The 25,449-nt window shown below is 39.9% G+C and overlaps 1 protein-coding gene across 18 annotated transcripts in view; it reads left to right on the forward strand.

Annotated features, from left to right (window-relative positions):
- Positions 1-6,308: 6,308 nt before the first annotated feature.
- The window catches only part of LOC138104882 (poly(rC)-binding protein 3-like), a 503,757-nt gene continuing 484,616 nt past the window's right edge, over positions 6,309-25,449 (forward strand). For 8 of the 18 annotated variants that reach the window (XM_069004189.1, XM_069004185.1, XM_069004164.1 and 5 more), the window contains exon 1: positions 6,310-6,599. The gene's annotated coding sequence lies outside the window, so the exon portion shown is untranslated. Of the gene's footprint in view, positions 6,600-25,449 lie in introns of all 18 variants that reach the window. The other 10 variants (XM_069004182.1, XM_069004184.1, XM_069004178.1 and 7 more) reach the window with 4 other exon arrangements.

The following is a 25,449-nucleotide window of genomic DNA, read 5'->3' on the forward strand; positions in this document are numbered from 1 at the left end:
AGTGGAACGGCCTACTCAGCACCAGGCATGCTGGCATCAGAGGGGACACACCTTTCTCAGTGATGGAGCAGAGTCTTTGCTCCACAATTAGTGGGGCTCATTGGAAGAGCTTTAAATAAGATGTGATAGGAGAGGGGAACAGTACCAGGCTTGTCCCTGGCAAGCTCTGGGATGGTGTGCAAATGTTAGAAGGACAGGGTGCTAGCAAGGCCAGGTTGGACGGGGCTCTGAGCTACGTGGTCTAGTGAAAGTTGTCCCTGCCCATGGCAGGAGGGTTGGAACTGGATGATCTTTAAGGTCCCACCCAAACCAAGTCATTCTTATGACATATGCCATGTCATATGCCTCACTCTCTAAAATGCATTTGTAATTTCAGAAATCATTGAAATGGAATGTAACTTTGAGAACTTGTTGATTGTTTTCTGGAAGAGCTATGTTCAGTGGTGGCAGAAAAAACACTTTTCATCGCTTCTGGCGAATTTGTGACATACCTGTTGAAACATAAAAAGTGAATGGGAGTAATACAACTTTCACAGAAGTCCAACAGTCCTGGTCTGTGTGACATCCTTGGAAAGATTCAGGAAATAGACTGATGCTGTTACTCAATGATAAAAAGCAATTAATTGGTGGGAGTGTAGGGGCTGGAAGTGTTCATCACCATCATCTAGAGACACATATTTACCAGTTTATCCTAGAAAGGACTGATGTGACTGCAGTATAAATGAATATTGCAAGTTTAGGTTTGACAACCCTCAACAAAACCCCTTACAAGCCAAAGTATCACAAGTAATCCTTAATAGTTTAAGCAGTTTTGATAGGAAGCAGACACTTAAATACAGCTGTGACTCTGGAGTAGTGATCACAATAGGCATTTTCTCTGATCGACAGTAGAAACTTTCATATTAATAGGGAACTTAAGATAACAGCTCCTTCTCTGCTGAAGGAGAAGGGATTTCCCTCCATAACTCCATCATTTGTCTGCTCAGTTTCCAGCTCAACTGCTCTGCCTCAGTCTGGAACAAAAGATTTGCTCACAAGTGCACATTAGCCTGGTTTATGTTAATTCAAATTATGTAAAATTGTATGCAGATCTATCACAATGCTAGTAATTTTAGAGCAAAAATATGATTATGCATATTTCTATTAATATGTAGTTAGATATCTAAAATTGCTGTCATTGCATCAAACTACAATCAGATAGCAAACAACTCATTCAACACTACACAGTGTTAGGAATGTTTAGCATTTTAAAGACATGTAAGCTAGAATAATGGTAATATTTTTTAAAAAGCCTTTGATGATAATTGGCAAAGTAAATAAAAATTTTACCAAAACAATTGATAAGCTATAAAACCATAAGACTATTCAGGTTGGTCATCTAGTCTGAAGTGTTTCATTTCAGTAATGTTTCCTATTTTTTTTTTTTTTTCAATTCAAAAGCCTGTTTTGTCTTTTATTTCCTGGTTCCATATTTAGAATTCTAACATTGCTTGCTTGTGAATATACCTTCTGTCACAAATGCAGTAAGTCTTACTCTTGAAACCCATGGAACACATGCTTCTATCTTGTTTTACAAGAGAAAATAAAGTTGCAAGACTGCACCCCTTACACAATAATAGGTAATGGGAAGGTCATTTCTTAAAGGGCATAGTCTAAAGTAATTGACATATCTGAGATCTCTGGGGACTTCCCAATCATCTTCAAGTACTACTGCTTGCACATCCACACTAAATTTGAGAGTGTCCATTAAATGAAGGTTTTGACATGCTCTGTGAAAAGTTCCCAAGAATGTCCATAACCTGTGCTTATCATACTTGGGCATGATTGATAGACCTTACCATACTCATGTGAAGTAGACAAAAGCTTAGACATCAGGGACAGTCAGATAATCCCAAATGGACTGAAACAATAAATAAATACATTTCAATTTGTGTGAGATAATATTATTTTTAAAATCTACTTATTGGCCTGAAATTCACTTTCTAACTTTTATTGAAAAAAACAAGCATCTGCACATACCAATAGCAAGGACAGAAAGACTGGCATCATGCCCCTTTCAGACATATCACTTACATGCACCATTCAATTGATGCTTGCTGATTTAGAAAGAATTTTTTTATTACATCCCTACCCATAAAGAGAAGAGAAAGAAGAGAAGAGAAAAGCGAAGCGAAGCGAAGCGAAGCGAAGCGAAGCGAAGCGAAGCGAAGCGAAGCGAAGAGAAGAGAAGAGAAGAGAAGAGAAGAGAAGAGAAGAGAAGAGAAGAGAAGAGAAGAGAAGAGAAGAGAAGAGAAGAGAAAAGAGGAGATTTCACTTGGAAGGGACCTACAATGACCATCTAGTCCAACTGCCTCACCAGTTGAGGCATGACCAAAAGTTAAAGCATGTTTTTAAGGGCATTGTAAAAATAACTCTTAAACACTGACAGGCTTGGAGCATTGCTCACCTCTACAGCAAACCTGTTCCAGTGTTTGACCACCCTGTCAGTAGAGAAATGATTCCTACTGTCCAGTCTCAACCTCTCTTGACAGAGTTTTGAACCATTCCCATGTGTCCTGTCACTGGGTCCCAGGAGAAGAGCTAAGCACCTCCCTCTCCATCCTGAGGAAGCTATAGAGAGCAATGAGGTTGCCCCTCAGCCTTCTTTTCTCCAAACTAAATGAATCTGAAATCCTCAGCTGCTCCTCACAGGACATTTGTTCCAGCTCCTTCACCAGCTTTGTTGCCCACCTTTGGATGCATTCCAGGACCTTCACATCCTTCTTAAATGGTGGAGCCCAGAATCACATACAGTCGTCAAGGTGAGACTACACCAAAGGTTCACGTCCTTTGCTGCAGCATGGCTTTGAGGGAACAGTACTAATCAGCAGTGGAGATCTGCAGACATCTACAACAGCTTGAATGGAAGCAAGGTGCTTTGTGGCTGGGTCTACCTTGCAGACAATAAAATTCCTGCTAATGGGTACTACCGACTGACAAGGGGTCATGGTATCCTGGTTCATACCTCTCAGCAGTATAAGGACATCAGCTGCAGTACCCAAACTGAAGTTTTTATCTCTCTATTTTGCTGCTCCACCAGTGTACATGATTTGTGTGTTTCATAATGAACAAAACAGAAAGTTTGCCTTCCTCTGGACAGCATGAATGAAAACCAAAGGAAAGCTCCCTGGCATTAACTGTTTGCAGCAACAGTGACACCCTGAAGCAATACAATGACCTGTGAGGAATGATTTTGTTTGTGTCAGTTTAGATGTTCTGTCTTGTTCCCTCAATAACCTTTCTGATTACCTTTGGGTTATTTCAGCAATTTAGACAATCATCTATAATGCAGATATATTGTCCTCTGGAAAAAAGAATTTCTACAGGAGCTCTATAGATAATAAAAAAATCTCTGATTTTAACCCTTGTCATGATTTCCATCCACTTAAATGTACATTTAAGCTGTAAAACTGACTGTTTCCCAGCATGCAAAAGACTTGAGTGCCAAGTTATGCTTGCAAATCAGACATTAAATATGCAGATCTTGTGACATGGAAACTGAAATGTACATTTTACAAAGATGTGCTGGCATTTGAACATTTTGTATTTGGGTGTTCCTGAACACCACCAGTGTGTGTGCTTTTCATCATTCAACTATAAAACCATTCATCAAAAAGGGGTTTTGATTTTGTTATGTTTCTGGTTTTGTTTTTAACTGGAATAAAAATAATAGCTCTGTGCAAATTTGGGAAAGTCAAAAGGGACACGGAGCTATAATTGACAGAAAGTACTACCCTGAAATTAGTGGGCATAGAGCAGCTAAGGGAACAGGAAATGGTCAGAGCCTCACACTTCATACTGAATGGACCTGTGGTTTACAGTAAACTGATGCTTTTGTAACAGCACAAGATGATTCATAAATATTAAAAAACAATGAGAATTAATGTAAATACATGCTAACTGAGATGCAGTTTCTTGAAAATGAACTGAAATTAAAGAAAATATTTACTAACGTAATGTTTAAAACGTTACCCTCACTTTAACATATAAATGTTTCCCCCACTTAGTTATTGCAGAAATCAAGACCCAAAGTAGCACAAAGTTTATTTCCGATGTCTTTACTCCCCTTAGCATGGCTGTGAATAACTTTGTATATATTAGATTTCTTATAAAACAGAGATACGATCCAAACCCTGTAAACTCTTGGTTCATCCTTTATACTGCTGAAAATTTGGTTCAAGAAGAAACTGGAGAGGAAATGGGCAGAAACTGAGCAAGACAGAAGAGGATCTCCTTCCTCTGATTCCTGTGAGAAGCTCACTAAAGGGACTATATGCTCTTATTTTATTCCTACTTCATATGAGAGATTTTAAAAGTTCATTATTCCTTCAGTTCTTCCTTCCTGTAAACCCATAGGAAGCACCTTTTTATCTGGAGGGAAAAAAAAAAAAAGAGTTAAAATAGAGGATATTGAAATTGTTACTTAGTTCTGAGAAGATATTTTTCTATTTAATTTAGGAACAGTGTTCTGGTTCTAAGCAGCACTTGGGTTCAAAATATTTTGCCTCCTCCTCTATTTCAGCTGATAGTGACTGGTAAGCCAGCACACAGAAGTAACTAGTGCATCCTTGAGACCCTCTGTGGGAGTGCTCCAAAGGCACCTGTGAGGCCAGAGCCACGCTGAATGGCAAATAAAACCAGGCACTCCACATCCCTTGCCCTACTATACTGATGGTTTGGTACCCGGCAGTTTGGCCACCATGACCTGTTTATCCAGGCTGCCTGCAGACCCTCCACTGGCAGCTGGTTCACAAAATAGCCTCTCTGTGGGTAACAAGGCCAATGTTTAGGATCAACCATTTCATACCCCGGTACCTCCACAACACTCATTCCAGATGCCTTTATCTACTGCCAATTATCAACAGCAGACACTAGTGAGAGTAAGTGTCTCTCAGCATTAGTTTACATCCTGAAACATGCCCTTTTACTATTTACTACACCTATTTGCTATGTACATATGGAGTAACTATGTACTATTTACTATATATGCTTATCTCAGTGTAACAGTGGTGCTGAAGCACAGCTTGTATATCAGTTGCAGGTTGTGGATCCAACAGCTTGGCCTGCATTTGCTTTCATCATTTATGGTACAATGCCAATTAAAAATCACAAGTCATAAACAGACATATTTACTCGCAATTGTTAATAGCACTGTACATAGAAATAAAGTACTTTTTAAAGCTCATTCATTTCTCTGCACTTAAATTCTCCACTATTTTTCTTTTTTGTTCTTTTTTACTTCTTTCAATCTAAGCAATGAATATGTAAAAAGGTGTCCAAAGTTTTTATATTTATCTGCTTAAAAACAACTTTAACAGGATTTATTTTCAGTTGCAAAGTACTCCTGGGGGTGTTAAGTCGGGTAAAAAGCTTCAGTAACATGTAAATGTTTGCTGGATTTTGTCAGCTGTTTGAGATAAACGTGACCTGCCAATGGTCCTCATCAGCAAAATGCTGCGAGTGGCTCCATTTGGACCAGAAAGGAACATCATCTGCTGGCGCCGCTCTCTGCGAGCCACGCTTCTGTGTTAAAGGCAAGGCTGAACGCAGTTTTACTACTTTTGATACGAATAAGTGCAGTTCTCAGCCTCCCGGCTTGTTACTGATGCTTTTGTCAACGACACCGAGCGACGTTGATGTGCCGCCGATAAGCAGCGTTCAGCTGTCAAAACGCCGGCTGCCTTTCGGCATGCCCAACTTTCGCTTCCCAGCCCTGAGTTGCCCCTCCCCGGCGGGTGCCGTGGGACGTGCGGGCGGCACGAGCGGGGCCCCGCAGCCCGGAGGGCGAGCCCGGGTCCCGCACGGAGACCGCGGGCAGGGACCGCGGTTCCCCCAGACCCGCACGGGCGCTTCTCCCCGCGCAGCCGCTCGGCTCCGCGGCAGCGCCGGCCCCGCTCGCTGCGCACACGGCCGCGGAGAGCCCCCGCCCCGCCGCCGTCCCGGAGCCCGCCCGCGCCCCGGCCCGCAGCGCTGGCGGCGGGGGGCGCCCGCGGGCGGCGGCGGCGAGAGCGCGGGCGCGGGGGTGGCCGAGGAGCGGCGGCGGCGTGAACGCGGCTGCACAGCCCCAGCGAGTCGCGGGAGCGCCGCGCCCGCCGCAGCCGCCGGAGCCGGGCGAGGAGCGAGCGCGGCCGCCCGGAGCCGCCGGGAGCAGGCTCGGGCCGCGGCAGCCCCGCGGGGAGGCAGCGAGGGGCCCCTCGCCGAAAGCGCGAACACCCCCCACACCCCCGCCCCGCCGCCTCCGCCCGCCCCCAGCGAAGAGAAACAAAACACAACCCCGGCACTGCCACGCTCTCCCTCCTTCTCCTCTCGGCATTTGGTGGTTGTTTTTTTTTATTTTTTTTTTATTTTAATTTTTTTTTTTCTTGGGGATTCTCCTCTCTCCTGCCAGACTGACTTACACGTTCTTGATAATTTCTCTTCCCCTCATTTTTTTTTTTATACTCTTCTCCCTGCTTCCAAACCCTGTGTCTGTGTGTTTCAATACTATCACAACCTCTGCTAAAAATAGATCTTTTTATACCCTTCCTCCTCTCTGACCCCATCCAACACCCCTTGTTAAGGTGAGTTGTGTCTTTTCATCACTTTTTTCCTTGTGTGTTGTTTTTTTGGTTTTGGTTGTTTTTTTGGTATTTTGGTTTTGGTCCCCCCCCCTCCCCCTCCCCCCATTTAGGGCAGGTTTCAGGGAGGAGGGGATGTGGAGGAGAGAATTTCATGGGGAGTTAGGCATGTTTGCAAAGCCTTATTTTGCCTTCTGCAGCCTCAGCATCATTCCGGACTGCTCCCTTTTATCCCAAGGATGTAGCTAGCTGATGAAAGTGGGGAACTACTCTTCCTTAGCGCTGCATGCTTGGGAGCCACAGCAACAGCAGGAAAAAACCAAGCTTCTCTTTTTTCCTTCGTCCCCCCGCCCCGACTCCCCCCCTCATTCCCTCCTCCTTTCTGTGTCCTCTTTTTGTTTTGGTTTGTTTTTCGGTTTGTTTTTTTTTTTTGTTTTTTTTTTTTTTTATATATTTTGGTGGGGTGTTTGGTTGGTATTTGGTGGTGGGGGTTTTTTTTTGGTTTGTTGTTTCGGTTTGGGGTTTTTTTTTTGTTTTTTTTTTGGTTTTTTTTTTCTGTGTGTATGCTTGGTTTATGTTTTTAAGCAGTACACAGGGGACTTGGAATGAATTGCATGTGGTGCCGGGGGAGCTGTGTGTGTGCATGTGCACGTGTGTCTCGAGAGTGAGTGTGTGTGCGTATGTGTGTGTGCAAAGTGCATCTGTATTTCATGTTCCTGGGATGAGGAGTGTTAAAGCTTCCAAACAGTCCCTGTACATAGAGCAAGGAGCATGGCAGACACTGCTGAGGGAGAAACCGGTCAGGGATGCAGGAAAGCTACAGAGCTCTCCACAGAGTTCAGTCCCCTCTGCTCCAGAGCATCTTTCCATAGATCATTACTGGCACCTTCAAGGTGATGGCTCCCATTCCTCTCCTGGCTCCTCACTAGAGGAGTGCAGAACAGGAAAACTTTACAGCTAATGTGAAAGGGTAGCATTTCTGTTCCTCCAGCAGCCTGAGACGGTGTTATTCCAGGGATGAGTGGGGAAAATAGAGTTGCGATCCAAAGTAAATGGATCATTTGCTGTTACATATTAGTGTTCAGTGAGAAAAAGAGACATGAAACATTATCAGTTTGGCCAGCCAGCAGAAGCATTGGAGACCAGCTTACTTCTCAATTCCAAAGTTGTTTTAGACCGCTTTTCATTCTTCAGTAAACTATGCCTATTGATGGCAGAAGTGTGTTTCTACAGTAAAACAGTCTATTATAAATCTGCTGGGGAATGATTTATTATTCAGAGGCAATCAAATAATTTATATGTTTCCCCCAAGTCTTTTGTGTGCCTTCAATTATGTATTTTACCTATGTGTGTGAAGCGGGGTAATATAGATTTTAGTTGCATTTTAACAAGATGTTAAGGCATAACTTGCAGGGTGCCATTTGCCAAGTGTCGCTTAATATAAAGCAAAATAACAGCCTCTAGCTCTTTTTCATGGATTTTTCACATCTCTCTTGTTTGTTTCAAGACAAGAGGTGATTTTGCTTAAGAACATGTAAGGAAAACTGGCTTCACAATGGTACACAGTTTCAGATATTAGGTCAAAAGTATTACACTTGTCTGGCTGTGAGACTTGAATTTACTTATAAAATCTAGTTAATCCAAAGTACATACAAGAGCATTTTGTATACGTGGTTTCTAGTAGGTTGTATCACTTTTGTATCTAAAAGTTTACAAATGAGTGAAAAATGATTGTTATAATCTGTGTTTGGAGGCCTTAATGGATACAGGAACATTAATGTTTCCTGTCTAGTTGATGCAATTCCAAAATATCCTATCTTTCCACATGCTGCATAGATGACACTCCGCAAAAATGAGCAGTCATGAAAGTAGTCTTGTGCTATCAAGGGTCATTTCATCATTTCTTGTTAGCCTAAATTAAAATATTTTACACAAGTTTGCCTTGGGATTTTTTTTTCTTCTGTGGCTGGCTGATGTTGTGAAAGTGGGAAGCATGCTTTGAGTGAGTTGTGGCATTCCTAATGCTTGATAGCTGTGAGGGGAGAGACACCTGATGTGCTGTGTACATCATCCCTGAAGGAATGCAGGGTAAGAAAAAGGGATGGAAAAACGAGCACGGTGCACTGGCAGTTTAGATAAATAAATATGGGTGATGCATGTTAGCTTGTCAGATGCTGTTCTGCTGAACCCTGACTACTGGCTAAACACATTTTCTTGGTAAGCACTGCGATGTGATACAATTTTTCTGTTTTGATAGAGTTTGCTGTTAAAATCACATGTAGCACAGAACAGCTCTTGTTTTGTAGGTAAAAATCATGCCGCCTCATTTTAATCCACAGAAAGCTGAAATATCCACTACTCCTACTGAAGTCACCAGGAGTTACTTGTGATCAGCACTCATTATGATTTTTAATCTCAACATGTCAGGATTTAGGATATTTCCAAAGGATGCTATTGACAGCAGATCTCATTTTGTTTAGATTTTACATTGGGTGCATATTGTACGTTTACAGGTAGATATTTTCTTTTACCACAGCAACACTAAAATCTGTCAGGAAATGGAAAACTTAACATTGTTTTCTCATGAGCTTTTAAAGAGAATTCTTCTGGTGTCTTTTAACTGTTTCTGGAAAAGCAATGCTCACTTCACAAATCTACACACTAAATACCTTAAGCTGGTTGCTTAGCTGTTGGAGAAAAAAAAATTACAGATTGTTTGTACACAAAAAGAGCAAGTCATGCGTTTGGGGTTTTTTTATAACAGCTGAAAGACAAGAGTGCTTTCGGGTGGATATGAAAGTGTTGAAGTCAGGTCAATGTTGAGTTTGATCTGGTGGTTGTTCCCGTTGGCATGAGTGACAGCACACCAACACTTACCTTATTCTGTAATGTACTAACCTAGATTAAACATCCGTTTAATTTGTATTTTGAGACTTGGATATGACATCAAACCTTGGATTTATTCACTTTTAAAGCCTTGTTTGTTTGTTTTGTTTTTGAAACAAGCCTTTTAAAGTTGTGAACTGCTATAAACAAAGTAATGGAGTGTTCAGAAGTCACTCCAACTTTGTGGACCTTATTGCTATGAAAGTAAGGTGAGATTTCTCTCTACTGCTAACCAACTGAAATTATTTTCTTGCATTATTGCACCTTGTTATTCTGAAATATCAGTCTAAAATATTTAACAAAGGAGTTTTTATTCTGTGGATGTGGTGCTTCCACAAAAGAAGAACATATATATTTTGTCTTATCCTAAATTAAAACTACCCATAGGTTCAGTGACATTTTGTTGCAGGGCAAAGTTGCTGTTTCATTTGGATATACTTATTGAGGAAACTGTATCGGCCATGGATTTTCTTAGATTTTTAACAAAGTAAATGAAAATTATCACAGGGTTGCCTGGTATTTTTGGGGATAGGGTGAAGTGGTTCTATTTGTATCCACGTAGAATGCAATCACAATATACGTTAAAAATCAGTAGCATCTGAAAACATTAATCCGTTTTTCTCTTTAGATACCTCTTTCTTTACTAGTTTTAAATGGTACTATGTGTGTGTGTGTTTCCATCCGAGTGTATGTTTGTAATTTTAAGATATTTAGATGAATGATGTTACCTTGTACAAAGATGACTATTTATTTGCATTTTTTTCTGCTGGAAATACAGTTTTTATAATAAAATAGGTCTTTTTCTTCTGCTGTACTTGCTTATGCATAGAAGAAAATTAGTATTTTCCTCCTGGGAAATGTGTTACTCTGAAGAGCCAGATGTTGAACAGATCTACAAGCAGCTCCCTTCCCAGTCGTGGTGAATGTGGATGAGTGTCAGAGGTAACAAGTGCTCAGGCATGGCAGGGAAAGGAAGAGAGTGGCTCTCTAGAAAGCAGGGTGTCAAACGATGTGGTGCTGCTTTGGCTGAGTTCTTCAGGAATAAGAGAGCAAAGTGCTCCCTCACCCTTAACAGTATTAAACTCCTCTGTCTTGTGGTTTGCATTCATCAGCCTGCTTGGTTTTCCCTTTATTAGATAGGGGAGACTTAATTACAGTCTGGTAGTGCTAACACAGCTCTCTGATGACAACTCTTTGTAGGAGGTCAAGTGAAAAGTAATTGTTGAGAGGGGTCTCCAGCTACAGTATTTCTTCTTTGTGGTATATTTTTATTTACTCCAGTTTTCCCTGGATTTCCTTCCAGCTACTATAGCCTACTTGCCAGCATAGGCTGGAGGTTGTTTAGTGTGCAGAAAGTGTTTATAGGAAAGGGAAAAGGATGTTACTGTTAACTTTGGACAACAATCACTCCACCAATTCCAACCAAATGCAAGAAGAGCTGTGGCATTGTAGCTAAAATGTTCAAAATTTGCTTGACATAAGTATGAGATTTCATGTCTTGTGAGGAGAGGCACATTTTTAAACATAATTCAAAGGGAATGCTTTTTTCAGAATGAGATTCAGTGTAAGTCCCAGTGATCACTCATGTCCTGAAGAACCTGCTAGGAGCAGCCCAGGTAATTACAGGTTAAAGTGGGGTGGGGCAGTTTCTCCTACTCAATCCACTGCTGTAACTCCATGCTGGCAGATGGGTACCTGTTCCAGTGCTGCCATTGTATCAGTAACAAAACTTAAATTTTGTTTATAGGGCGATATACATAACACATTATTGATTTCCGCTAGCAGGCAAGGCTTTTAACAATAAGTATGAATCCAGTAATTTTAATTATGGATTTGCAACATCTGACTTTGTCATCTATGCCTTAGATATATTTAGATGCTGTGGACACAACCCAAGGAAGCAAAATGCTTGTCTTCTGTAAATGACAGATAAAATACCTAATTTGTTCATTCATTTGGCCTTTGGAGGTATGGATGGCTCAGGACTACACCATATTTGATTACAATTTGTCTCTTGGTTTACTTAAAAATAGTTGCAGAAGGATTTATTATTATTAATTTTTGACAATCTCTGTGCATTTTAAAAAATAGTTTTATAGCAAAGTTTTAGGGCCAACCCCAGAGGTCTGATGAGAACTTAGTCCTCTTAATGACTTGTAGTTAACGTAATTTCATTAATATAAGTGACACATTGTTGTGGTTTAACCCCAGCTGGCAACTAAGCCCCACACAGCCACTTGCTCACTCCCCCACCAGCAGGATGGGGCTGAGAATCCAAAGAGTAAAAGAGAAAACTCATGGGCTGAGACAAAGACAGTTTAACAGGTAAAGCAAAAGCTACACACACAAGGAAAGCAGAATGAGGTATTCTTTCATCCCTTCCTATGGGCAGGCAGGTTCAGCCATCCCCAGGAAAGCCTGGCTCTGTCACCTCTAACAGTGACTTGGGAAGACAAACACCATCATTCTGAACATCCCTTCCCCTCCTTCTTTCCCCAGCTCTATATGCTGCACATGATGCCATAGGTTAAAGAATATCTCTTGGATCAGTTGGGGTCAGCTGTCCCTGCTGTGTCCCCTCCCAGCTTCTTGTGCACCCCCAGCCTCCCTGCTGGTGGGGTGGGGTGAGAAGCAGGAAAGTGCAAGCACTGCTCAGCAGTAACTAAAATATCCCTATGTTATCAGTGCTGTCTCCAGGTAAAATCCAAAACCCAGCCCCACACTGTGGAAGAAATTGGTCCTATCCCAGTTAAAACCAGCATATGTATATAGCGACATGGTCTATTTCAAACATACTGGCACTTTGCATACAACAGTATCATTTAAAATGAGGCATCTGGAGTTCTTTGAGCTCTAATAGAAGAAAACACCCATGAGCTGTGTGTTTCTCTTACCAGTTATACCATTGCCATTCTTCCACCTGGTGAATTCAGTATAAAACATCTACAAGCCAACCTTAGCAGTTTCAGGCAGTATCTTTAGGTCATGATGGCTGCCTCAGTAACCTTGAGTACACCAGTATTCAAAGACAACATGGCTAAAGACAGGGAGCATCAGCTGGGAAGTAAATAGGACCCTGAAGTGGGCTTAGAAAACTCCTCAGGATAAACAAAAAGCCCTGTCTTTCTGGAGAAGACAAGTACCTGGGCACCATGTACTTGATGTACTTCCAAGCTTCTTTGGACTTCCTTGCCTGACAAAATCCCAGTGTTTATCAGCAGTGCAGAAACTTAATGAAATTTTGTAGAATCGCAGAACCATAGAATGACTTGGGGTTGAAAAGGACGTTAAAGATCATCTAGTTCCAAACCCTGTGATGGCCACCTTCCAGGGACACCTCACAGTAGATCAGGTTTCAAATTTGTATAACCCAGATGAGGCAGGAACAGGAACAGAAAGGGAGAATTTAGCAAATGTAAATACTTGTGTTTAAATAAGAATGTGAATGGTTCCTTCTGCTGTTGTCATATCAATGGAGAAGTGTGTTCTGTTTCATTTGTGTACCTTTTGAAAAGGTTTATACATTTTGCCTTATAGTATTGAGTGGGGAACGACTTAGGCTATAAAAATATGGAAATTCAAGACTTAGCTTTCACTTAACCATTACAGAGGCATGGTCCATGGGACTTCTTGTTGCAGGTCTTAGAAACATCTCCTAAAGTGGCACTGAATGTGGGGTTTGTGTGATGCTGTTCGTACCTGTAAAATGGGATAGCATAGCTATGGCTAAATTCAGTAACTTCTATTCGTGTTAAATAATTTCTTGACTTCAGTAGGATTGCTTGCCTAAGTGAGAGACTCCAAACAGGCTCGTAGAACAGTGACAACAGGGAAGGTGTGAAGTATCTATTATTATTACTTCAGAGAAGCTTATCTTGTATGAGATGGCTCATGTTTCAGGCAGTCTGCATAACTAAACCAAAATTCCTTGGCACTTGCATTTGATTTCTGCAACACGACACTGCTTGATTCCATCACAGGATGAAATAAATTGAAAGTTCTTTCTAAAATCTGAAGTCTAAATAAAGCATATGTTAAGTATAGGAATATTTAAAATACATTAATTCTGTATGATACTAAAATATAGTGGTTTAGCTGTATGTTTCTGGTTGTCCATCTATGTGCAAGAAATTATTTTGTCTATATTTGGACTTTCACCTAATATAAAAATATTTTATGAATTCTAGAAGCAGGTGGATACTTCTTTGGTTACTCTTTACATGTCAGAGAGGAGACACTGGTGAGGCACTGGAATGGGTTATGCATAGAAGTTGTGGATGCTCCATCCTTGGAAGTGTTAGAAGCCAGGTCAGATGGGGCTTTGAGCAACCTGTTCTACTGAAAGGCGTCCCTGCCCATGGCAGGGGGATTAGAATTAGATGATCTTTAAGGTCCCTTCTAACCCAAACCATTCTATGTTTCTGTGTCACAGACATCAACTAATTAGTCATCTCAGCAACCCCTACCCTTGTGTTTTGTAGTACACAGACAAAATTTTATGCAGCAGTAATAGTAAAGTAAAAGACCAGGAGAAGATAATTTATTTTCCTTCTCTTTTTTTATAGTTAGCTTTCAGTGGTAATATGGGGTAGCAACTAGAAAAGGACTGTTAATGTGACTGTTCCTAGCCACCAGCTTAGTTTTAAGACTGCTTTTTGAGTGGGGATAGGTGCCTGTGTTAGCATTTGGGATTGGCAGAACTCTCCTGCCTGGCAATACGGAAGAATCTGGGAAGAGGACGATTTTGATGCTTTCAAGTCTGAAGGTGAAATCTGCAGTGCCATATGGATAATATCAGATCCTTCACTCTGTGTGATCTTTCCAGTACGTATTGCAAAGGCAAACTCATGCTCAATCTTCAGGGCTGAAATCTTAAAAGCAACTTCTAAATTTGCACCCTCATGCAGATTTTGCTTGTGTGTGTCACCTACAAGTGCAGCCTAGAGGTGTAAGCAATGGGAGGCAGAATCAGGGATAGTAGAATATATGGAATCAAAGAAACAGAGTAACAAAGTACCTGCGTAAGCAAAAATTAAAAAAAACCTCTAAGTGTGAGGGAGCCCTTAAGAGAGAGGATGGAAGAGGGAAAAGCATTGCTCTGGGATGGGATTAATAAGATTTAACATAGTGCAAGATAAAAGGCACATAACAAATATCAGAGATTGAAGGCTGGGTTGGAAGAAAGCACAACTAATGTTAGAAGGCGAAATGGCTGGCTGAAAAGGAGCTGTACACTGTCAGTTTAAAGTATACTTTCAAGATCAGCTTAAGTTAATCTAAATTCCAGCTCCTTCTGCAAAGGGAGTCCTGCACAATCCTCCTTTCCTCCAAATGGTGTGCTGCAACTGGTAATACAAAAAAAATAAAAATGTATCCCAATCAGATCCTTTATCCATCTGACTAACTGCTGTATTAACACTACAGCTGCCTCAAGGCAAAGTGGAGGGGAGGCATAGGAAAAGGCAGCATAAAATTGACTTTGGCTGATGACGGATCTGTGCTCTTGGTCTGAAAGTCCTGGTGAGATTCTGAGTTATAAATTATTTAGAAGAGAGACTGGCTAGGAAGACATGGAGTGGTAACACAATGCAAGGAAGAAGCCACCTGGGACAGTACTTAGAGTGAGCAGTTAAAATGGCTGCATGGAAAGGAAAAAATATGCTAAAAACACTTAGGAGGCAAAATCAAGCATTTAGAAGTCACAAAAAGCCAGTATTTATGTTTTTCTTTCTATATAATCCTGTATCTTTGGCCTGCCTGCTGATGCAGTCTTTAATTACATGATCAAGTAGGGCATTTTTCCTGCTCAGAAGCAGCTACCCTGTCCCTCATGACCCCTGTTGAGCAGAGCAGTGTCTGTGACCTGGGGCTTACTTCACCTCCTTGTATCATGAATGACAAAGTCCAGTGCTCAACAGTCCCACAGGAGGCTTCAGGCTTCCATCTCATATCCTTCGTGTGCATCTCGGTCATGGGCCCCCAGCATATTCCATGGTGACTTTTTATTAACCCAGTGTTTATGACTCCCAAACAAAACATCTTTCTGCCCCTTTTGTCTTAGAGCTGCACCTGCAGTGTGCTGTACACGTGCAGAATATGTTAAGCTTACTTTTAAACGGTAATGTATGCTTCGAGTTTCTCTTAGAATAAGAAGAAACAATATAGAAGGATAAAAGTAAATTCAGAATAAAATGTCTTCAGAGAAAAGGAGGCAAATATTAGAATATGTTTTGTAATGAATGAAATATAAAGCTCCCAGGTCGTATTGGTTATCTTTTTAATTGTTTTAAAATATTAAATGCGGAAATTACATTATGCAGGAATACACAGACAGATGCTAAACTATGGATTCCATTCTTTAAAAGGGAGGGTTGAAATAAAGCAGTTTACCCAGACCTGTGAGAAATAAGATGCTGGCAGATGATGTCATGCTGTCTAGACTAGAATAAAAGATGTATTTTTAAAAATCTTAGCTAACTTATTTAAATAAAATATTTTGAAAGTCTAAGAAATCATAAGTGCTAGCTGATGATCTTAGATTTTACTTTGATCATGTTCTATGGGTTCTGGTGTCTTTTCATAACATATTTTTTAAAAACTTCATTTTCTCCCTTTAAACATACCTATAGAGAATTGCATGCTCATAAAAATATATGACTGATTCTTCTGGGTTATCCAGTTCAGTCCCTTGCTTTTGCAGCCAAGATGTCATACAATTCCTTTCATGTACTGATCAAACTCCTTCTTACAACTATTTAGGGATTTTTTTTTACTTCCCATACTCCATTTGGAGGCTGCTCCAGTTTTCTGGTTTCTTTTCCCCTTAAATATGTTCATGGCCTGCTTTTATTACTTTGTTTTTGGACTACTTGAGCTGTTGTACTTGAGCTTCAATGTAAGATGTTTACTGACTCAGAGTGTGGAGCAGTCCTGCTCACTGCCAGACTTAAAAAGCAAAGTTTTTGCTGGACAGAGGTCAGCTCTAGTGATGACTCCTAAGTTCTTGTGGAGCATAGACAATGGTGTAGAGTTATTCACAATAGGTTTGTGGTCATGCTACCCACTTATGGATGACTAACTTTAAACCAGACTTCACTATTGACCTTCAGAGTGTAAATGATATGTCAAGAGCCTTACCCACATTTCTCTTTTGGGAGGTTTGATCTTCCAGTGCGCAGTGCTCCACAGGGTTTTTTGCAGACTCATTTTCATTTGGCTTAGTTCTTGTTTCTCACTATAAATAGTTCAAGTAAGACAGAAAGAATCTTTGTTTATAGTTTGAAAAAAAGTCCTGTTTCCCCTCTGGATTAAATTTCAGTTGGTGAGAGTTGAGTCCTTAACATTTACACAGATATAATATTCTAAGCATTAGTCTTTGAAACAGGAGGTAGCCATTATGCTCTAAGCATATCATATCAGACTATCTAATAATCTTAATCAAGAATGCATTGGATTTCATGTAGCTTTGGCACTTGTACTTCATTTGGGAAGCCAGAAATTACTAACTTTTGATTCTGGGCACATTTTCTGGTTTCAAAATTACTGGGAAAGGGAAGATGTATTTTTATTTGTGATCTTTGAAGTATAATGTAAACAGAGAACAGGAAATTCAAGTGGCCGGCTTTTTTATGTTTCAAGAATTTAGTTCAAATGGCTTTTAAAATGCAACGGGTACCAATGTTGGCATACCCTCAGCCTCAGTACTGCGTGCAGTTCTGGGCCCTGCAGTTTAAGAAAAATGTGAAGGTCCTTGAATGTGTCCAGAGGAGGGCAGCAAAGCTGGTGGAGGAGCTGGAACATACGTCCTGTGAGGAACAGCTGAGGACATTGGGCTTGTCTGTTATGGAGAAGAGGAGGTTGAAGTGTGACCTTTCTACAGCTTCCTAAGGAGAGGACATGGGGAGGGAGGTGCTCAGCTCTTCTCCCAGTGACAAGACATGGGAATGGTTCAAAACTGGACTAGCAAAGGTTCAGACTAGATATGAAGAAGCATTTCTTTACTGAGACGATGGTCAAACATTGGAACAGGCTCCTTGTGGAGGTAGTTGATGCCCCAAGCCTGTCAGTGTTTAAGAAGTATTTTGACCATAGCATGCTTGAACTTTTGGTCAGCCCTGAATTGGTCAGGCAGTTGGACTAGATGTTCATTTTAGATTCCTTCCAAATGAAATATTCTATCCATTCACAATCTTTTCAGTTTTCTATTTCTGTTCTTTTTCAAAAGCCAAGGAATAAACTCGTGATAATTTTAAATAATTTGCAACTTTTAAGTCATAGCCCCTATGTGTGAAATATTTTAAGCAAGTATATACAATACTATGTTATACAAGTAGTTAGTGTTTACCTGAAGTGGAATTATTGCATTTTTCATTTATAAAAAACCACTTATTTGTATATTACTTGTCATTATTTTTCTGTTGGAAATTTAACACGGATGAATAAGATACAGTTCTGTTAAATTTATTAGATATTTTTAAATACCCCAATAAGTAGTATCTACTCTGACAATGCTATAGTACTACTAGAAAAAAGCAGTATCTGAAACAGTAAAATTCCACACTGAATGAAGCAGCTGGAACTGCAACTCATATCAGCTGCCCAACACCAAACACTCCTTTCAGCTTTCTCCTGGGGCCAGTGACATTTGCCTTGCCTGCAGAATGACTATGCATGTTATCTGCAAGGCATTAATCCATTAGTAATGAGCCACCTTTAATCCTCGTGTAGATATACTCTTCATGGAAAAGGGTGTGTGTCACAGCATTAAGATTTCTGTATACCTACATGGGCAAATAAGTTCCCTCCTTGGATTTGTCCCATTTAACCTAGCGGGACTGCGGTTTCACATTTGAGTGTTTCTAGGAGTCAGCTCTGAGTCATATTTGTCCTGCAGACCTGGGCATGGAAGGGATTCAAAATCCATGTAGGGGAATAGATTGCCAGTGTGTGCAGGCACAAAGGTTAGGGCTGGGAAGGAGCTTGGAGTCCTTAGCACTAACTCTGTTCGTCAATCCAGAATGTTTATGCTGGCTTAAAAGAATGCAGCAATGCACACAGAAGTGTTGTTTATGTTGCTGTTATTAAAAAAAAAAAAAAAAACCACAGAAAAAACCTACCAGATTATTTTTAAATGATAAAATGAACTATAGGTCTGGAAAAAATATAATAATTATATGTCATGGCAGTGCCTGATCTGTTTTCCTGGGATGCTTTGGATGCTTTTTGATTTTGAATTTCTTTTTCCACATGCTGTTGCTATGGTAAGAATCAGCACATCAGGGAGAGGTATCATAGCAAATAATGTCATAAAAAATTACCTGTAAGAGCTTTGTATTTCATGGGGCAGCATAGGATCCATAGTTTGGAGTTATTACTGAAGCCCTGTCAAAAGAGTTTTCCAACTGGGTAGCATCTCATTTTTCGGGGATTGTTTTTACATGACCAAAACAAATCAAGAAAGTCAACCTTTTTATCAATAAGATTACATTAACTACAAATTAATTCTTACCTCCTTTAGAAAATATTAGGTCTTCCATAAATCGCGAGGGAAAAATAAAATGAAAAAAAAAAAAGAAGAAAAAAGCCAAAAGGAAATACAATGGGGCAATGGAGATGAAGCTAAGAAAAGCAAAATCAAAGATTTTCAGCTTTTGTGGAGAATATGGGAGAGAGGAGGAGCAGAGAGTGAAGATGATGTAAACCAAGGTTTTCTCAACTTGACTTTAGTAATCAAGTCATGATAGATTTGGATGAGTACAAGAACTTGGAAATACCAGCTGTGGTCTGTAATGGCATGCCAAGCTCCTACATGGTAAAGATTGATCAAAGTGGTTGAGATTGAAAAACAGGTGTCATCTTCAGATGATTCCAGACCTAATTGCTGCAACTCCATTACCAAGAGTACTTGTGTACTACAGCCTACTAAACAGAGAGCCTGTTGAAGAGAGTTTTAAATTTACTGAACAGAAGTTACCTACATTTCAAAATGTGATGAAATAAGCTTATCATGAGATGAGGCTCTACTTTTAAAATAGTAACTGTAGTTACAGGTTAATTATATGCATGAGGAGAGGTGGAGAGGGGATTAGAGACTCCAAGTTCTCTGTGTAGCCAGACATGAGATGACAGGCAGTGGCTGTGTTGGAAGGTCAGGAGATCAAAGGTAGTTCTTATGCTCCCTCTAGGAGAGGGCTGCTGGTTCTCTCCAGAGTTATGGGCTTTGGATAGAGGAGATGCCAACCTGACCTGCCCATTTGATAGCCAGAAATAGAGAGACTTACCAAGAGGGTTTAATCCAAATTTAATGTTTTTCACTACAAAACTGACAGGTTTTTAATAAAAATGGTTCCATTAATCCAGATGTTGCTCTAAACTGCCACGTAAATGCTATGTAGAAGAGTAGCTCTGTAATATTAAACCATTTAAAATGGAAAGTATAAAATTATGCTTAGAGGTTTAGTTAATTCTTCAGACTGCAATGACTTCACCTATTTTTGAAGCAGACGCCTCCTGAATTGCAGCCAGCGGCCTCAAGCCAAGCCCAGCATCCATTCGGAACCGTTCGGAATCGTGCAGAGTTTGCACTTCAGTAGCATTTTAGCAATGTGACAGGCTTGCTGTCAAATGTCCTGGCTGCAATTTGCTCACTGTGACCTCATTCAGACCCACCCATGTGTTTCAAGGATTAGCTTTCTGCTGTTTAGCTGCTGTTTTGATCCAACATACCAGATCTCACTTGCAGGATGGTTTGCAAACTCTTGGAGGAGCAAAGTTGTGGTGAAGATGCCTCCTTGGCAGCAGAGGAACTGTTTTTCTCCCAAGGAATGCTGCTGCTTGTTTGGTCCTCCCATCTGTAAGCATAAGTGCTCTCACATAGTGTGAAGACAGTGGAGTTCAATAATAACTAGAGTTGATAAAGCAGGAGGATAAGCTGTCCAAAAACTTAGTCTTCTTGGAAAATCCCACTCTAACATCACTCACTAACTGCCATCAATATTAAAGAGGATTTTACGCCAAAGACCTCTCTGAAAATCCTGTTAACCTTCTGTCTTTGTCAATCTTAGATGTGGATATTTCAAATCAGAGTGCAGAATTACTGTTATTTTTAGACTGTTTTTCTGAAACACTGTTGGCAATGTGCTTCTTGCCTTCCTCCTCTTGTCTCCTTTGCTGGTATCAGCCACATCTGCCAGGAGAATGTGAAGCTCAAAATACAATCCAGTCCCTAGAAATTTCTTTCAGATGTGTGGGTGGACAGATGAGGAGAACTCTGCAGATGGTCTCTGATGGGCTCCAAGCCTTGACAGCTCCAGACCCTCAGCATACTCCAACTCCAGGAGTCAGACAACGGCTGGACCTTCTTAGACAACTAAGAGACTTGCAATCAACAAAAGTCTGTAGACCCTCTTTGTAATGCTTCTGTTCATAAGCCTGATATGATAACCACCCATGTCTTTCATGGCTAACCATGGCATTCAGGGATGCTTGGCACTGTGCAGACCTTTGTTTTCTGCTACAACTTTTGTTAGAATTGTGCTAATTTGCATTGTTGTGACAGCTTCTGGTGAGTTTTGAATAGTCATAAATTTCACTAAATTGTTTATTTTAAATGCTTCTTTGAGAAGGGTGTTATTTTGAGGTTTAAAATGTGGATGGTCTGAATGAAAAGGAATGTTCTTCTTTGTAGTCCTGTTTTGAGAACGTCTTCTGACACATGAAACTTTCATTATCCTTTAATTATTGATAGGAAGCATTTTCTTACCAGCATAGCACTTACATACAGTGAAATCACTTTTCAGGAGAAATTACTGCAAGCAGTTTTTGGATGAGTTTCAGTTTTGCAAATTGCTTAGGTTTTTTCCCTTTTGTTTTTTCTTAGTATCCCATAAATTAAGGCACAAATTATAAGCAAGATCGTTATGCTGTCATGAATCACTCAAGTACTAATGGCCTAATGCACTAAGCCTTAATTAGTAATATTGTATTTTTAAAAAGACAGTATTGTGAATGAAACCTGAACATGCACTGTTTTATAACTGGGCTTCCCAGAAGATTTTAAATGGATTCCTCTTCTTAGTATGTTTTTAAATAATTGATACGGCCACTTCAAGCCCTTAGTAGACAAATGGATTATTGGCTGCTGGTGACAAAATTTGGTTTGGGCATAATAACTTCACAGAGACATGGCACTGCATACATCTGCTGCTCTAATTAGCAAGTTTGCCTAGGGTGCTTGTATCAGAAAGAGTGGGAAAAAATAGTGCTCCACAATCTGTTGTAACAGAGTGATTCCTGCAAAATGTGATTTATACAAGATTTCTGTTTAACTCTTTCACTTCTACGGGAACATTCTGATACCATTTTAGCAAATTTTATAGTCAGGATGGTGCTGGCCTTATCTGACTGAGCTCCCTGCTTGGAAATGCCACTTTTGTATGCTAGATTTAGGGCCTGCAAGTGCATTGTTCCATGGTGCAAAAGACCATTTTGTTGTCTTCTGTAGAACAGACCAGTGAGACCATTGTTGCTCTGTCCTACAGAAGTCTGCTAAGAGGTCTTGAGCTGCTCCAGCCACAGAGAATAACCAGCAACCCTAGTGCTATGTCCCTTTATTCCAGGTAGGCTCTCAATTTATGATTTTTTAACACGGATAATGAAAATCAGGACTAACAGCTTAAAATGAGTTTTGGTAGCCCAGTGACAGCCGTATGTTTTTGGGGCAAACTTGTTAAACAGGGACTAAAAGCAGGTGCTGTGACACAATGATCAAGTGCATCTTGTTTAACTGGAGAACACACAGCACTGGAAACAAAGCCCGTTCTTACTGGAGTGGTTGGAATTCATCCAGTTGAACAGCATCCTGCTCAAACGAAATAGCTTTTGTATCGGGAAGAATTATTTGGAAGTGTACAAGTAAGATTGGCTTTTCTTGTTGCTGACTTTAATTTACCAATTCACCAAATATATCCTGGAAAATGATCAGTTTCAACAAATACCATGTGTGTTCCATGACAACACACAGCAGGAGTTTGGTGTCATGGAACTATAATTTATTGCAGCTTTCTGAAGAAAGCTGGTAGGCTTGGTGGAGAGTGTAGAGAGCTAGATCTTGTTCTCCTTAGACCTCATTTAAGCTAATAATTCCAGTACAAGGCACTTTAAGGGAACTGAAAATAAAGCAAAGTGGAATTTAATTTAAGGAAAAGGAAAGAAATTGTGCCAAAAATGTTTATGTTGCAACCTGAAATCAAGGGGTACTTTGGAATATCTGTTGTTATTTTGAAATTTCCTTATCCATACAAAGAAAGGAGGAAGCAGTATGATGCTGACATAAATTTATAGACACACAGCCTGACATACAGCTGGATTTGAACTTACTTCTTCTATGGTTTTATGCTCTGGCTAATCCAAGTATTTAAGTTAATTGTTAACTCAATGGTCAGTGTAACTATGAAAGTATTTGTCTTGTTTTCAAGACCACCAATGATGATGGTAAAATGGAATATAGAATATTTATACATACCTACAAATTTGTTGATAAAGAGCATAAAGTCTTTGTATTATTTCCATGAAATATCAGAAATTTTCTAAATAATGAAAATATAGTGGTTTTGTTCCAGAATTTAGGGAGGAATTAGAAAGGAAAGGAGAGGAGAGGAAGCTACAAATTGTTGTCATTTATTTGTTCCCCCAGCAAACACCTAAAAATCAGAGAAATCTGATTGGAATGATGAGAGACTTTAGATCACCTGAAGTTGGAGTTAAGTTTATTTTCCCTGTCAGGTATGCTTATAGTGTTCTATTTATGGGTATTTGAGGGTTTTTTACAGTTTAATGTCTGCTGAACTGAAATATATGGTTCTAGGGAGGATCTCATAAGGGAGGACTATATAAAATTCCTTTCTTATCCATCTAAATGATTCTGCCTTTTCACTGAGTCATTAGCTTTTATGCAGTGTGCTGTGTTCATTTGTGGACTAATTTTTGACATATGTATTATTCATGTTGTGACTGGTATTCAAGTTTTATCAATGATTTCAGTGTCCAAAAGAACATTAGAAAGAATGAGGAACATAAGTTTGAATTCACTGCTACTCTACATACTTGTTCATGTTGGGCATACACCAAGACTTTTTGCATATCCTTTCTCAATCACTCTTGATACACAAGCAAAATTGAATTAAGCATAGAATGGTATTTCAGCAGCAGCGAAGATGCATTCCATTCTCATTTGTCCTGCTTGCCTCATCAGCACAAAAGACCATATATACAGGAAATTTCTTTTCTGCCCTTCACGAGTCCCCAGACACTAGTACAAGACCAAAAGCATAACAGGAGGCAGTTTTTATGCACAAATTACTTCCTTGTTTCAGAAATGATCACTCTTAAAAAAAAAAAAAAAAAAAGATAATCAGAAGCTGATGGTCAAAAAGTGCAAAGGTGGCTAAAACCTAAAATGTGACAGCTTAGAGATATTTCCATGGCATCTTGTTTCCATGGCCTGAAGTTCAGGGGGCTTATATTTTAACATGAACTTGACTTCCTGACCAACCAGTCCTGACCAACCTGGTATAAGGAGAAGCCTTTTTCCTTTTCTAGGGGATCATGGGAATCTGATAGCAAACAGCATCATGGAAGATCTAGTCAAGTCAGAGAAATAAATGGGAGTAAAAACATTTTGAATCACCTGTGGGTAGAACTGTTACTTCCAAGTGCCAGTTTGTGAGCTTTGACTAACACTGGAAAAGCTTTTTGGTCAGACTTTTTCATGGGAAGCAAGTATTTCTGCCCAAGCTGGGTGAGAAAAGCAGGTGGAGATGGGCATGCAGTGTTTATCACTGAGGTATTTTTCTGTTGAAATGAGTTTCTGAAAAAAAGTATTCAATCTTGTGCCATAGCACCACATGAGCAGGATGTGGCAGAATGTTGTCATAGCACCGCATGATCAGTATAAGAAGGATGAGCAGCCAAAACCCCAGCTACACATATTTTTGGGCACCTGTTAGTAGACACCAAAAGTTCCTTGGATCTTATCTGTAGCTGTAACAGAGAGATGAATGAAATACAATACTTGAAAACAATAAGGAAAAAAAGCACTAAATATTTTGAGTGTAATAGAACTACATGCCAGCAGGCAGCGGGGATTCACAGAATGAGAGTTTCATTAAGTTGTTGTATATGGATTCATACAGAGAGATGTATGAAAAAAATACTTACTTAGAATTTATGTAATGCTCTGAGCAGAAAAGAAGACAGTGCTTGTTTAAAAAAAACCAGTTTATTATTTTTTATGCCAGAATATGTAAAGGTTGGATGAAGAAAACTAAAAAGTGCTGTCAGGTGACTCTGAAGGGATCCTGCAATACTTGTTTGTTAGGTACACTGTCTTAACCAGTACCAATTCTGAAGTTACTGATTTTTGATAATCCTTTGAAAATGCCTAGTGAACAGTCACTTTTTTGCAGTGCAACTTATTGCAGGCTGCTGAGCTGGACTTAGCACTGGAATAAGCTCTAAGAAAAAGGCAAAGATGTCATTCTTAATAAAGTAGGTCTCAAGCAAAAATAGGAGAAGGAGATGCAGAGGGATCACTCAAAAATCCTAATCTAGTTCTAGTTGATTATTATTGTTATTTACACATGCTGCTGCAAATTATACCTAGCCTGAGTCAGTACAATTTGAGACCTGCCCTGGTCTCAAATATTTGTTGAGTAATAAACATTCTTATGTGCAATGTACCTCCTTTTCTTTGGTATAAGAACACAGTTGTGTATGAAAGGGTGTAGGAGACACCTCAATATATTTTCATTATAATTTCTTTCAAGGACAGCTGCTATCCTGCCTGGGCTCCTACAAAGTCCCTATAATACTTGAAGCATATTTTCTGCTGGTTGAAGAGTAGGTTGGGTAGTCACATTCATATAAATTGGGGACTTAATGAATAAGAGTGCCTCATACTGATGCTTAA

The sequence above is a fragment of the Aphelocoma coerulescens genome, chromosome 2 (assembly GCF_041296385.1).
Source record: "Aphelocoma coerulescens isolate FSJ_1873_10779 chromosome 2, UR_Acoe_1.0, whole genome shotgun sequence".
Classification (NCBI taxonomy): domain Eukaryota; kingdom Metazoa; phylum Chordata; class Aves; order Passeriformes; family Corvidae; genus Aphelocoma; species Aphelocoma coerulescens.